This window comes from Scyliorhinus torazame, chromosome 9, assembly GCF_047496885.1.
Source record: "Scyliorhinus torazame isolate Kashiwa2021f chromosome 9, sScyTor2.1, whole genome shotgun sequence".
NCBI classification, from domain to species: Eukaryota; Metazoa; Chordata; class Chondrichthyes; order Carcharhiniformes; family Scyliorhinidae; genus Scyliorhinus; species Scyliorhinus torazame.
In genome coordinates, this window is record NC_092715.1 from 264006875 (window position 1) to 264023275 (window position 16401).

Below are 16401 nucleotides of genomic sequence, written 5' to 3' on the forward strand. Positions count from 1 at the left end.
TGTTGGCAAACTGGCGGGTCACATTATTTTTCTAACTTTCCTGAACTCCTTCCTCCCCCTTGCCCCGCCCACTATTGCCTCCAAACCCCGCTCCAAACACCCTTGAGAGTCCCCCCCCCCCCCCCCCCCCCCGACCGCCCTCCCCCATTGAGACCTTGAACCATTAGATTTTTTTTTTTAAATGAAAGCTTTTGCATGATGAGTAAGAGACTACACCAGCGAACGCGTTATGAAAGTTAGCATATGGGCTTCCAATTACAGACAAATGAGTCAGCATCATCACAGAAGCTGCTACTTGCAAATCTGGTGCACTTTCAGCTGAAACCAATTACACCGGGCCCCATGATTAATATCACAGATTCCGTGTGCACGCTGAAGGCTGGAATATTCTTGTCTCAGTTTTATGAACAACACAACTTGTTAAGGCATGGGGGGTCATGGTCAACAATGTCTGCTGTGAGACGCTGAACTCGAAACAAGGTACAGCTTTGAAACTCTGTGATTATAATAATAATTTTTATTGTCACAAGTAGGCTCACATTAACGCTGCAATGAAGCTCCTGTGAAAATCCCCTCGTCGCCACTCTCTGGTGGTTAGCATTGTTGCTTCACAGCGCCAGGGTCGCGGGTTCGATTCCCGGCTTGGGTCGCTGCCTGTGCGGAGTCTGCACGTTCTCCCCGTGTCTGCGTGGGTTGCCTCCGGGCGCTCCGGTTTCCTCCCATAAGTCCCGAAAGACGTGCTTGTTAGGTGAATTGGACATTCTCAATTCTCCCTCCGTGTACCCGAACAGGCGCCGGAATGTGGCAACTAAGGGCTTTTCACAGTAACTTCATTTCAGTGTCAATGTCAGCTCACTTGTGACACTAATAATAGAGATTAATAACTAATAATAGAGGCGTCAAAATGGTGCCATAATAAGACCATAAGACAGAGGAGCGGAAGTAAGGCCATTCAGCCCATCGAGTCCACTCCACCTTTCAATCATGGCTGATTTCAACTCCATTTACCCGCTCTCTCTCCATAGCCCTTAATTCCTCGAGAAATCAAGAATTTATCAACTTCTGTCTTAAAGACACTCAACGTCCCGGCCTCCACCGCCCTCTGTGGCAATGAATTCCACAGACCCACCACTCTCTGGCTGAAGAAATTTCTCCTCATCTCTGTTATAAAGTGACTCCCTTTTATTCTAAGGCTGTGCCCCCGGGTCCTAGTCTCCCCTGCTAATGGAAACAACTTCCCTACGTCCACCTTATCTAAGCCATTCATTATCTTGTAAGTTTCTATTAGATCTCCCCTCAACCTCCTAAACTCCAATGAATATAATCCCAGGATCCTCAGACGTTCATCGTATGTTAGGCCTACCATTCCTGGGATCATCCGTGTGAATCTCCGCTGGACCCGCTCCAGTGCCAGTATGTCCTTCCTGAGGTGTGGGGCCCAAAATTGCTCACAGTATTCTAAATGGGGCCTAACTAATGCTTTATAAAGCTTCAGAAGTACATCCCTGCTTTTATATTCCAAGCCTCTTGAGATAAATGACAACATTGCATTTGCTTTCTTAATTACGGACTCAACCTGCAAGTTTACCTTTAGAGAATCCTGGACTAGGACTCCCAAGTCCCTTTGCACTTCAGCATTATGAATTTTGTCACTGTTTAGAAAATAGTCCATGCCTCTATTCTTTTTTCCAAAGTGCAAGACCTCGCACTTGCCCACGTTGAATTTCATCAGCCATTTCTTGGACCACTCTCCTAAACTGTCTAAATCTTTCTGCAGCCTCCCCACCTCCTCCGTACTACCTGCCCCTCCACCTATCTTTGTATCATCGGCAAACTTAGCCAGAATGCCCCCAGTCCCGTCATCTAGATCGTTAATATATAAAGAGAACAGCTGTGGCCCCAACACTGAACCCTGCGGGACACCACTCGTCACCGGTTGCCATTCCGAAAAAGAACCTTTTATCCCAACTCTCTGCCTTCTGCCTGACAGCCAATCGTCAATCCATAATAACGTGTATAATAACAGGGTTGGACAATCCAGCTCCTGTATTTATGGATATCCATGACGTTTTATACATTTCTTTATCTTTTACCATTTTACCATGAAATCCTGCAAATCCAGCGCTCTTACAACATGTAAACTCTGGACAGTATGTGGAGTGCTGTGGATCTATTATTTTTATTCTGTAAATTAAGGAGTCCCACATTTTCACAATGCATTGCAATTATTTATTTACTGTGATGTTAATAATTGTGCAGTCCCTTTATTATTTCAAGCAGAGTTTTATTTTAATGATTGTCTATAACTATGCTGTGAGTTATTTTTTGTTTTGTTCGTAGCACCATTGCTATTCAGCACCAACCAATAAGCCAATTGTTTATATCAAGCTCCAAACCAATTCGAACTTGACGAGACAATTGCCACTTCACCCTAATGTTTTTTGGGTGTCAAGGAACAAATTATATTGTTGGTGTGCCTTCTTTATGACTCCTATTTGATCAATTCTTCCTGTACTGGTAAACATGCTGTAATTACAGTAAATTAAAGGACAATTTAGCTATTTTTCGTCCCACGTAAACATTATGTTCTACTTAGGAGGCAACAAAATTGAAAATTATTTGAATAAAAATAACATTTTTTTAAAAAGTGCCCAACACACTGGAAAACAAAAAAGAAATCTTTTAAAATGCCTCTTGGAGAACTTAGTCGCCCGATTAACTTTGTGTAAGGTGGCCGCAGTTGGTTGAAGAATCGTCACAGGGCAGAGTAGCTGAAGCTGATTGGATGTATTCATCAAGGGTTGATCAGGAGACTCCACAGCTCCAGGGTCCCAGGTTCGATTCCCCGCTGGGTCGCTGTCTGTGCGGAGTCTGCACGTTCTCCCCGTGTGTGGGTGGGTTTCCTCCGGGTGCTCCGGTTTCCTCCCACAGTCCAGAGAGGTGCAGGTTAGGTGGATTGGCCACGCTAAATTGCCATTCGTGTCCATAAAAGGTTAGGTGGGGTTACTGGGTTATGGGGATAGGGTGGAGGCGTGGGCTTAATTAGGGTGCCCTTTCCAGGGGCGGTGCAGAACTCGATGGGCCGAATGGCCTCCTTCCGCACTGTTAAATTCTATAAGATCACCCGATTCCAATTATCTCATGCTTGCCTGCAGTTTGAAAAAGATTATCAATTTAGGCTGCTCGAGCCAAACACTTTCTCCTAATCTTCACCCGAGAGAAAACTCTGGACCCCCGTTGTTTGAGCCTGGAGCTTGTAAGGGAGGGAGACCATTCAGCCCTTCGAACCTGTTCCACCACTCTGTATAACATGGCTGCTCTGCATCTTAAGTCCATCCATCCACTTTGGATCCTTAACCCTTACCATGCTTGTCTAACACAAATCTATCAACCTGCTAAATTTTTCAATTGACCCGCATTTGGGTGGGGGGAGAATTCCAGATTTCCTCTACCTTTTGTGTGAGGAAATGCTTCCTGCCATCACCCCTTAGTGAATTGAGGTGGATAGAAAACTGGTTGGCAGACAGGAAACAAAGAGTGGGATAAACGGGTCTTTTCCCAAATGGCAGGCGGTGACTAGTGGGGGACCGCAGGGATCGGCGATGGGACCCCAGCTATTCACTATATATATTAATGATTTAGTTGAGGGTACTAAATGTAATATCTCCAAATTTGTAGATGACACAAAGCTGGGTGGGAGGGTGAGCTGTGAGGAGGATGCAGAGATCCTTCAGTGTGCTTTAGACATGCTCGAGTGAGTGGGCAAATGCATGGCAGATGCAGTATAATTTGGATAAATATGAGGTTATCCACTTACATAGCAAAAACGGGAAAGCATTAGTTAGGAGAGGGGAATGTGGAACGAGACCTGGGTGTGCTCGTATACCAGTCGCTGAAGGTAAGCATGCAGGCGCAGCAGGTGGTGAAGAAGGCAAGTGGTGGGTTGGCCTTCATAGCGAGAGGATTCGGGTACAGGAGCAGGAATGTTTAGCTGCAATTTGACAGGACCTGGGTGAGGCCACACCTGGAATGCTGTGTGCAGTTTTGGTCTCCTTATCTGAGGAAGGATGGTCTGGGTCTGGAGGGAGAGCAGAGAAGGTTTACCAGACTGATTCCTGGCAGGGTGGGACAGATGTATGAGGAGAGATTGAGTTGGTTAGGATTGATTCTGCTGGCGTTTAGAAGAATGAGGGAGGGATCTCATAGAAACCTATAAAATTCTAACAGGACTGGACAGGGTTGATGCAGGAAGGATGTTCCCGATGGTGGGTGTGTCCAGAACCAGGGCTCACAGTCTGAGGATATGAGGTAGACCATTTAGGACAGAGATGAGAGGGACTTCAGGTGGCAGCCATGGAGTGAGTGTTCGCACATAAGATGGCTCCTGCCTGGGAACGGGCAATTTCCCCTTTCTGCCCCTTTTACAGGGGTGCTGTAGGTGAAGGAAGTCCCAGTAGCGAGCAAGATATTCTCCTTCGGTGGGTGATGTCGAGGAGTTATCAAACAAGGAGCATGTTGAAGAAGGGGAACTCTTCAGACCAGGAGGACACGTGCAGTGCAGCAGAGGAAAAGATGGTGGAGGGACCTATGGCGTTGTTGCTCCCACCGTGATCGATAGAGCAGTGGGTCCAATATCTCTCGGCAGAATTTGAGATCCGAGGATTTGGCGATAGTGGCAGAGCCCATTCGGGCTGCCGTGGAGAGAGTGGAACAGAGGTGGAAGGCACAGAATACGATGCTCCGGAAGGTGGCCTCTATCGCTTCTGAATGTGGATACAAAGTTGACGCCCCAGCCGGTTGGGAAATGAGGTGATGATATCTCTGGACACACAGAAGTCATTTGTTGGGTTCAATGGGAGTACCTTTTTGAAGTACTGGAGTGATTTGGTTTGGGGGCCGGGGTTTGTTGGTTGGATTAAGGTGTTGCACGAACACTACATGGTTGGGGTATCTTTGCCTGTATCGGGGAATGAGGCAGGGGTGCCCACTGTTGCTGTCGCTTTTTGCACTGGCGATTGAGCTATTGGTGACGGTGCTTATGGCTTCAATGGAGTGGAGAGGAATAGAGAGGGGGGAGGGTGAAGGGGGGCGTGGAACATCGGGTCCCTGTACGCGGATGACCTGATGCTATATGTCACGGACCGGATTGCAAGTATAGGTAATATTATGGGGATTTTGACGAAATGTGAGTAATTTTCGGGATATAAGCAGAATGTGGGGAAGAGCAAGGTGTTGACAGTCAATGCTCAGGTACAGGGAGGGGGCTGGAGAAGTTATCGTTTCGGCTGGTCAAGTCGGGCTTTCGTTATTGGGGGATACGGGTAGCGTATAGTTGGGCTCGGCTACATAAATTGAACTTGGCTAATTGTTTTCTGCAAGGAATTTAAACCCGCTGTTTTGGAAAGGAAACAAGAGCATCTAAACCAGGTCTTGAGTGCTGTGAGCTGGGCCACACCTTTGAAAAGGGGGGTACTGGTTTATGGGATCTTGTTATTAAATTGGAACAGTTAAAGGGGGAATGTATTCGGGGTTATATACGGATTACTGCAGCTGTGAGGGGTATTTATCTTGGTAGTTGATAAAAATGCTTAGTGTGTGTATTTATAAAAATGTTAACTAAACTAGTAGAATAAAGCTTGTTTTTGATTAAAAGTGCTTAAGGCCTCTGTTGAATAACACCTGAAAAGTAGGCCCTTGTGCTCATCGTAACCAAAATCGATAAACAGTTATAGGTCAGGTGAACTCCATGATATACTTTGGAGTTTTCTCAACCCTGCCCATAACACTGTTTATTTGCAAAAAGAACTATTATGAAAGCTAATACTGACTACCCCCTTTAACTGTCCCTCTAAACACATGTACAAGACTGACAAACACACACAAGACAAACAAACACAGAGTGGTGGAAAGGGGTAAAAATAATGAGTATGAAGGTTCAAAGATATTTTAGATGGTGGTTTCTGTAGCATGCGTTCCACACAGCACGCTCACTGGTTAAAGTGTCTGCTTTACAGATGGTAATGATCTTCCTTGCAGAGTCATTCGTTCAGGGTCCCCGCAGCCTAGAACATCACACAGTGCTTACAGGCAGCAGGCCTTGTGGAGAGAAGGTTTATTTATTAGCGAACTGGGCCTTCAGCTCCAGATTCACATTCAGGCCTCTATTTTTCTGCACAGACATTTTACTTCACATCAAACCTTGCTTTCCACTCGTGGTTTGACTTCAGCTGGTTGCACCCTCAAGAGAATGACACCCAGACTTGCTGTAGAGAATGAGTCAGCCCTCACAGTGACCTCCTGTAGAGGTTTAGTTAGATCTTTTCTGGAGAGAGAGTGAGTTAGATCCTCCCCCCTTCCAGGCTGCCGAAATGAAACCGAAATAGACCCCGTGATTCTGAGAACATTCCAGTGGGATAATGGCCAATCATCACCTGTTACTGGGCAGAGCACAGCCCTTTGGGCTTATTCGTTGACCCAATCATCACCTGTTACTAGGCAGAGCACAGCCCTTTGGGCTCATTCATTGGCCCAATCATCACCTGTTACTGGGCAGAGCACAGCCCTTTGGGCTCATTTGTTGGCCATCAGCCAAATCAATCAAACCGAGTCATCACTGACGCTAGCCAGTCTGCAATCACCAGTCCAAATCAGCACAGCCAACCTTATGCTTGAATTAAAGGCACAGGCCACTGCTTCCTTCTGCTTGAATTAAAAGGACATGCTGCCTTAAAGAATCATGTCCATAAATTGTCCATGGATCAAAAATGCAACCACAAAAATAAAAGAAAGGGGGAATAAACAGGAAGAACCCTTACACTATGTTTCTATGGCTCTAATTTTAAGGTCTTGCCCCCTTGGTTTAGATTTAAGGAAATGATTTCTTCCTATATACCCTTTTGACTCTTTAAATACCTCAATTAGATCACCCTTAATCTTCTAAACTCAAGAGGATACAATCATAGTCTAATCTTGTAATATATGTTAATATACACAATGATGCATTACATGTTTGATGGCTTGTATCTGAACAGTCGCTTCAATTGAATAACAAACCTATTAAAATAATTTCTCACCTAATTATCCAACAGGTTTATCACTTGCATTCCAGATCTCAAGAAGCATTGGATACGTATTTGGCACATTGTTTGTAAACCGTTGTGTAATCAGAGTTTTCACTTCTTTAAAAAGAGAACGGATTTCTAAAAACAGTGGAAGGTGTGTCAGTGTCCCCCAGCAACTGGGCGGTGAGCAGTTGTTAGCTGTGGCTCAGTAGGTGGCGGATTCACCCCTGAGTCACAAGGTTCAGGGTTCAAGTCCCAGCTCAGGCTTTGAGCACAAGGGTCGAGACTGACACCCCCGGTGCAGCAAGGTCAGAGGTGCTGTCTTTCACTTGAGAGGTTACCCTGAGGCCAAATCTGCCTGCTCTGCTGGATGTAAGAGATCTTGTGACAGAAGAGCAGGGGAGTTACCCATAGAATCCCCACAGTGCAGAAGGAGGCCATTTGGCCCATCGAGTCTACACCAAACCTCCTGAATGAGCACCCCACCTAGGCCCGCCCTATACCTGTAACCCCACTAAACCTTTGGACACTAAGGGGCAATTTAGCACGGTAAATCCACCTAACCTGCACATCTTTGGATTGGGGGAGCCACGCAGACACTGGGAGAACGCGCAAACTCCACACAGGCGGTAACCCAAGGCCGGAATCAAACCTGGTTCCCTGGCGCTGAGAGGCAACAGTGCTAAGCATTGTGCCACCGTGCCGCCCCGCGTGTCCTGGTAAATATTTGTCCCTCAATCAGCATCACTACAAAAAAAACCCGGATGATCTGGTCATTACCATGTTGTTGTTTGTGGGAGCTTGCTGTGCGCAAATTGACTGCTGCATTGCCTTGCTACATTTCAAAAATGCTGCATTGGATGCAGTGGGCTTTGAGGTGTCTGGTGGCCATGAAAGGTGCTATGTAAATGCAAGTCTTTCTTTCTTTGTTTTCGGTCTCCCCCAAAGCCAAATTATGTTTTATTTTAAATGTAACGTTGTAGGTTTTTGCTAGGGGAGGGTAGTAAAAGGTTCCCAGTGGCCCATGAGTGTAAAACAAAGGGCAGAGCGGTAGGGGAAGGGCAATGGCACCAACAGGCTAGCTTTTTCAAAAGGCTAGCAGCTGGCACGATAGACTGAGTGGCCTCGGTCTAGTATTTTACCATCATGTAATGAAAAAGAAAAAATGAAAATCGCTTATTGTCACAAGTAGGCTTCAAATGGAGTTACTGTGAAAAGCCCCTAGTCCCCACATTCTGGCGCCTGTTCGGGGAGGCTGTTACGGGAATCGAACCTTGCTGCTGGCCTGCCTCAGTCTGCTTTCAAAGCCAGCGATTTAGCCCTGTGCTAAACCAGCCCCGGATTATAATACTGTAATATTATTCAAATACTTCAGTCTTGAAGGTCTGAATAGCCTTTTCCTGTTCACAGCAATCAATATTTATGAGATTATATCATCATTGGAAATACAAACTATATTATGCACATAAAAACTGTTGGATTAGCCCATCTAACAGGAGCAAGGGAGAGTCTGGACGATAGGGGCCATGTAATTACCCCTCGCGTACCTGACAGCGTGGATTCTTCAAGACTGCCCATGCTTTACCTGAGAGAGTGCAGTGCAGGTAACTATTTATCTAGTGGATAACTCTGGTGCGCGGCAGTGTCATTTTTCAAACACTCCAGTTACTCATATTGAGTCTCAGGCAGAAATCGATATTTGCCAGCTGGATCTCGGGACAGTATCAGATATGGGACCCCTTCCAGGGCCCCGGGCCAGCAGGTGTCTGGCTTTCAACTGACACCACCAGTTGTCGACACACTCACCTGAGCACTCTGACTCATGTGTTTTATACTTCCTCCCTAACCTTCAGCATCCACGTCGCTTGGCTCGTGTGTCACTGCACTGGGGGCTAGCAGAGGCAGTGATCGTGACGCAAGGTGCTTTGAGGAGCTGGCTTACTCAGGGATACCCAACTGTGCCAGCAGTTTGTCTTTTCCATTTCGAAAGGGGCAAAGTGTCAAAAAATGCCGCCTTTAAATATAACCGCTCCTTCCATTAAAACGATGACGGGCTTCGAAAGTGCTTCATTGGCTGTTAAAGGTATTGGGTTCAAGTCCCACTCCCAAGTATTCAGCACAAAAATCAAAGCGAGTACTGATGGGGTGCTGCACTGTCTGAGATCATAGAATCACGACAGTGCAGCAGGAGGGCGTTTGGCCCATCGCGTCGGCACAAACCCTACCCAGGCCCCACCCTATCCCTGCAACCTCACCTAACCTTTTGGACACAGGGCAATTTATCATGGCCAGTCCACCTAACCTGCACGTCTTTGGACTGTGGGAGGAAACCGGAGCGCCCGGAGACACCCACGCAGACACGGGGAGAACGTGCAGACTCCGCACAGACAGTGACCCAAGCCGGAATCGAACCCGGGACCCTGACGCTGTGAGGCAGCAGTGCCAACCGCTGTGCCACCCTGCCACCCATGTCTCTTTGATGTGGCAGTAAATCCAAGGCTTCATCTGCCTGCTTGGGCAGTTGTAGAATATCTTCTTTAAAGAAGAACAGAGGAGTTCCGCCTGGTGCCCTGTCCAATATTTATCCCTCGATCAACATCACATTGTTGGTTTTTAAAAATAAATTTAGAGTATCCAATTAATTTTTTACCCAATTAAGGGGCAAATTAGCGTGGCCAGTGCACCTACCCTGCACATCTTTGGGTTGTGGGGGGTGAAACCCATGCAAACATGGGGAGAATGTGCAAACTCCACACGGACAGTGACCGGGGGCTAGGATTGAACCTGGGGCCAGGATTGGACCTGGGACCTCGGCGCCGTGAGGCAGCAGGGCTAACCCACTGCGCCTCCGTGCTGCTCTATCATATTGCTGTTTCTGGGATCCTGCTGTGCGCAAATTGACAGCCCGGTTTCGACATTACAACAGTGACCGCACTATAAAAGCACTTGATTAGCTGCAAAGTACTTTTGAGACATCCAGCAGTTGTGAAAAGTGCTCTAAAAATGCAAGTCTTACTTTTATTGCATGAGAGTCTCTGATGCTACTGGTATGTGGGTCTGAGTACACATACGCTGTGCAACAACATGACATTGAGAAAGCATTTGCACTTATACGCTGCCTTTCAGAACTCATGACATGCAGTCACTGTTGTAATGTAGGAAACACAGCAGCCAGTTTGTGCACAGCAAGATTCCACAAACAGCAATGTGACCATGCATAGTTAATCTGCCTTTAGTGATGTTGGTTGAGGGATAACTAGCAACCAGCACGCTGGGTCGAACTCCCCCCCCCCCCCCCCCCCCACCCTGCCCTTGGGTCGGATTTTTTATATTCAGCTGAAAGGACAGGTCGTACCGTGACTTAGTGTCTCACTTCTGACACTGCAGCACTCCCTCGGTGCTGTGGCAGGAGGGTCAGCCTGGATTATGTATGGTCTGCCGTAGGGGCGTGCCATGAATGTTACCGCTAAGGAGGACTCCAGCTTCTCAGCCCTCATTGCCTTGGTGCATTCACGGCCAGTGATTTCAAACCTGGCCTCTTTCAAACTTATTGGCTCAAATTGATTGAATTCAATTTCTCTTGTGATTGATCTCACTGTCCCGTAAGCAGAAAGAAACAGTACTGAAAAATTTATAAATAGGATATCAACCTGTAAAACTGAAGAGTGTGAGGTTCTGTTCTCCAGGAGAGAGAGGGCTGAGAGGGGGGGCGGGGGGGAAGGTGGAGCTTAAACACCAACACAGAACAGATGGGCTGTGACGTGTTGGGTGCTCTGGATCCGTGGAACACATCCAGGCCACCAACACTTAAAATAGTGCAACACTATTATATTAAGTTAGAAACTGTTGAACATACTTTCACTGTGGGTTAACACGATGTTAGATTAAACTAAAGACGTATGCCTTGTCCTAACCAGTCTATGCACCCAGCACATGGTGAGGATCTGTGCTGCAGGCTGTAAGCTCTGTCCTACTAGGAGGCTGCAGCTCGAATGAGCGGGAACTCTGATCTTTGTAGTGTTTATAGTGCGTGTGCTCTAACTGGTGATTGGCTGCGGTGTTGTGTGTGTTGATTGGTCCCGCTGTGTGTCCATCAGTGTGTGTCTGCACCATGATATACTGGTGTATATTGTGACAGGCTGAATGGCCTGTTTTCATATTGTAAATTTGATCTAATTCTATGTGACGCTGAGAGCACACAGATCAGTCACAGTGCCATCAGGCGCTTTGCGTTGAGACACACAACACCGCTACAAATTAAGGATGCGTATTCCGTGTGTGAAGCTGCTTTTAAGATTGCAGGTTCCACTTATTACAGAGTAAGCTGTTAGCAGCGAAGACTGATTTGTGTGCACACTTGGGGCTGCTGCCTGTCAGATTTGGCATTTTAGCTTCTTTTCCCGAACTGATTTCTTGAGCTCTGGTGTCTTGTCTCTCCCCCGGAGACACCATCATTCTGTCCAGAGTGTGACACCGCGCAGGTAGAGGCCAGTCTATCTATCGTGCCCGCCCTGGCCATCTCCCACTATCTCCTTTCATTCAAGTGTTGTGGGGGGGGAGGAATGGAATTTTCATCACTACAATAAATTGTAAACGCTTTCTCCCTCTATTCCTTCCAATAGGACTTCCGGTGCCCTGGCACTAAACCCATCTTTACTCACTCTCTGATGCTGCTCTCCGCAGCCATCCTGCACAGTGGATATCACCTCTACACGCTCGGCGCTGTTTCAGTTGTTTCTGTGGCAGCTCACGAATGATGTATTCAGCTTATTACTCTTGCCGTGTCACCACAGAGGGCCAGCACAGGAAGAATGGCCTCTTGCTCTGTTGCATTAGTGATTGGATAACCCACTCACTGTGTGCATGCAGATGCATAACACCAGCAAAGTCAGGGCTAGCTTACATGCTTGACAACTCATAGGAACCTAAAGTAATACTCGATTAACCCCTTGTTAATGCACCACTGGCAGTTTATAGACCGGAGTGCCCAACGCTGATAGAGCATTCATTAGAACAACCAAATATTCATTTTTGCTCTAGACTTCCAGGGATTATTGATTTCAAGATGCCATCTGTACAATGCTCATACAATATAGTTTTATAGAATTACATAGAGTGCACAGTGTGGAAACTGGCTGTTCAACCCAACCTCCCCATTTATATTGCACACCTTTGCTTATCTCACCTTATTCCATCAATGTATCCCTTTATTCCTTTCTCCCTCATGTGATTGTCTAGTTCCCCCTTAAATGCGTGTAAGCCTGTGATTCTCAAACTGTTTCACCCACGGACCACTAGGTGGGGCAAAACGACCCCGCGGACCACCCACCATCCCTGCCCCGTCCACTTTCACTTGGCACCGCAAGAGCTAACTCACGATCATTCAGGGAAGGACGGGCTTAGGGTGGGGTGCTGTTTACCAGGGCTGTTGCAGACTCGATGGGCCGAATGGCCTCCTTCTGCACTGTAAATTCTATGATTCTATAAAGCGGCATGGTGGCTCCTCGCACTTCTGATGACTCAAGCCTTGCATCGGGGAGCCAGTCCGTTTGTGCGACGTTGCACGAGGGAGTGGGGATGAGGGTCCTGGATCGTTCACTTGTGCTGCCTCGGTTGTGCGTCAGTTACTTGCATTTTGGACCATCCTCTGCGGTGTTCTTTGTGTTGCTTATTTCAGGATGGTTGGCGTAGTGTTCATAAAGACCAGAAAATTGCTTTACTTAAACAAAGCTATAAATTTATTGACACTACTAACTTGGATTCGACACGTACTCCTAATGAATACACAGTTGATGAATAACATCTAACTACACTCATCTACAGCTAAATTACTGGTTTAAACTATGATCTGCTCTCACTAACACTACCTGCTCTTCTGACCTTCACTCGCTAACTCCAGCTAACAACCCCCCCCCCCCCTCCCCCCCAAGGCTTAGCATCACTGCCTTATATAGTTGTAAATGTAGCTCCCTCTAGTGGCTACTCTCAACACTACATTAACTCTTGCAATGCTGATAGTTATGATAATACCACAACCTCCATATCATCTGGGAGACCGTCGCAGACCACCAATGGTCCATGGACCACACCTCGAGAGCCACTAATCTGTGATATTCGCCTCAACCGCTTCATGTGGTGGCACGTTCCACAAGTTTATTCTCTTTTTTTTAAGGAAGGTGTTTAATGAGATATATGTAGAGTACACGTTCTGTTATAGTGTTAGTTAGCTGTGGGAAAATAGTGAGACAAGTGATTAGAGGAAATCCATAGCAGATAATTCCTTTACATCTCTGAACTTCAATCTCAGTCTGACGATGCAGAAGTTCGATGTGCTTCATTTTGCCATTCAATAATAATCGTGAGTCAGACAGACCATTGATTAAATGCCAGGCTGCCACGTTAACCTGGCTTTTCAGAGACAAAATGTGAAGTCGAGGTTTCTCTTTGATGCAGGGAGAGAACAAAACGATGGAAACAGCTCCAGTTGAACCTTGGCTTCATCCAAGCCAAGTGCGACTCACACTAACTTGTTCAAGTCTTCTATTTCTCTTCAATACCATCTCCGAGATGCTCTCCGAAAGTTACGCTCATTATTGCACCATGTAAACTACCAGACAGCGGAGAGGAGGATGGTACTTTATTTATTTATTTAATAAATTGAGAGTACCCAATTCATTTTTTCCAATTAAGGGGCAATTTAGCGTGGCCAATCCACCTACCCTGCACATCTTTGGGTTGTGGGGGCGAAACCCACGCAGACATGGGGAGAATGTGCAAACTCCACACGGACAGTGACCCAGAGTCGGGATCGAACCCGGGACCTCGGCGCTGTGAAACAGCAGTGCTAACCCCTGCGCCGCTGTGCTGCCCGGAAAATTATACTCTGGGAGAGGAAGCCATTTATAATGCTGCTTGTGCATGGGGAGGGGGGGAGGTGTTGCTGGAATGGTGGTCACCAGTGTGATGATAAGTAGATTGTCATCTGTATTATCATCTGTATGTAAATCATAATTTATGTAGAGCTGTTGTAGTTCCAGCATCCGACCACTAGGTGGTGCACGTATGCAGGCCCATGACCCGGACACAATGTGTTCCAGGAGAAGGTGTAAGTGAGGAGTTGATAGCAGTCGCATATTAGAGTAGCTCTGTAGCATCTTAGTGTAAGTTAGTGTTAGACTATTAGTTCCAGCTGTATTAATCTTAGCCATTTTAATAATTCGTTAGTGTAGTGTTAGCAATAAATAACTTTGCTTATAAAACCAAGTCTAATGTTCTTTGTTCACACGGCAATATCAAGATTCAACATCAGCCCAATCAAAGAATATTACAACCAGTTCAGTGGGAATGGGATCAAGGATGCAGAGAGTGGGTCTTCACAGATGAGCTGAGCTCAGAAAGGCCAGGAGGGGAATTGAGAGAGAAGCTCGAGAAAATGTCGGTCGGTTTTAGGGTCAGGGTGAGGGTTGGGGAAGGGTGTAGCGGTGAGGCAGAACCTGAGGGGGTTTTGACTGGTTGGCATGACGAAGAATAAAAGCCCAGGGGCGAAATTCTCCTACCCGCCCCGCCACATTTCTGCCCCGACCGGCCGGCGGGAGTCTCCGTAACACCGGCCGGTCAATGGGGTTTCCCATTGTGGGGCAGCCCCACGCCGTCGGGAAACCCCCGGGCGCCGGCAAAACGGAGACTCCCGCTGGCGGAGAATGACGCCCGTGGTTGCTGAAAGAACATTAAAGGAGAATTGGTGAAAAGCTTAGGGGGTCTTCAAAAGAAGGAGACAGAGCTGGAGACCTGGTGGTTGTGGCGTGGATATTTAGGGTCTGAATTTCAGAGTTTAGCAACTAGGCAACTAGGTTTAGGGAGTGAATTCCAGGCGTTTTGGCCTCGACAATCCCAGGCCCGGCCACCAATGTGATGGTGCGGTTGAAACCGGGGTTGTGCAAGAGGAGGAGCGCTGGGACCTTGGAGCGCTGTGGAGCTGGAGGAGATTACAATGACAGGGATGTGATGCCCATATTTACAAACAAGATTGATCATTTTAACATCAAGACCTTTCTTTACTAGGAGTCAGTGTAAGTGAGCGAACCAGGGGGGCGTTGGGGTTGGGGAGGAGGTGCGTGATTGGGATGTGGCGCTGTTTGGATTCGGGCAGAGTTCTGGGGGAGTTTACATTGATTTTTTAAAAAATGTGTTCATTTAATGCGACGCGTGGGAGTCACTGGCTGTGCCAGCATTTATTACCCATCGCTAATTGCGCTTGAGGGGGGCAGTTAAGAGTCAACCACTTTGCTGTGGGTCTGGAGTCACATGTAGGCCAGATTTCCTTCCCTAAAGGACATTAGTGAACCAGATGGGTTTTTACGACAATTGACAATGGTTTCATGGTCATCATTAGACTTTTAATACCAGGGGCGTGATTCTCCACTCCCGCGCCGAAGTGGCCGCGCCGTCGTGAACGCCGTCGTGCCTTGACGGCGCGAAACGGCCCCGATCCCGACCGATTCAGGCCCCGACAATGGGCTAGGATCGGGGCCTCGTCATCTACACGCGCCAGGCCTTGTTGCCGCGTAAAGGCGGCGCCGCATAGATGACGCGGCCAGCGCCGCATAACTGGCGTCACCCGTGCATGCGTGGGTTGCCGTCCTCTCTGAGTCCGCCCCGCAAGAAGATGGCGGATGGATCTTGCGGGGCCGCGGAAGGAGGGAGGTCATCCTTCAGAGAGGACGGCCCGACGATCGGTGAGCACCGATCGTGGGCCATGCCACATTTGAGGTACCCCCTGGTGCAGGATCCCCCCTCCCCCCCCCCCGCAGGCCGCCCCCCAGCGTTCCCGACGGCAGCGACCAGGTGTGGACGGCGCCGGGGGGAACCCGCCGTTTTGGCCTGGCCGCTCGGCCCATCCGGGCCTGAGAATAGCGGGGGTGCCGGAGAATCGCCATTTTGGGTGTCTCCGGCGATTCTCCGGCCTGCGGCCCGCGGAACTCGACGTGGCCGTTCCCGCCGCTTGGGAGAATCGCGGGAGGGCGTCAGACCGGCGACCCGGGAAATTTTGGCGGCCCAGGCGATTCTCCCAACCGGCGCGGGAGTGGAGAATCTCGCCCCAGTTTTTAGTGAATTCAAATTTCACCATCTGCAGTGACGGTATTTGAACCCGGATCCCCAGAGTTAATCTTGGGTCTCTGGTTAACTACTCCAGTGATAATACCACTGTGCCAATTCCCAATCCTGATGGAGAGAGTAAGATGGAAAACTAAACAAAACAACTAAACAAAAATGTTTTGTAGATTTGTCGATCATGTCCTTTCTGACAAAAGAAATCTTCATTTGAAGAGCCTCCTCGAAG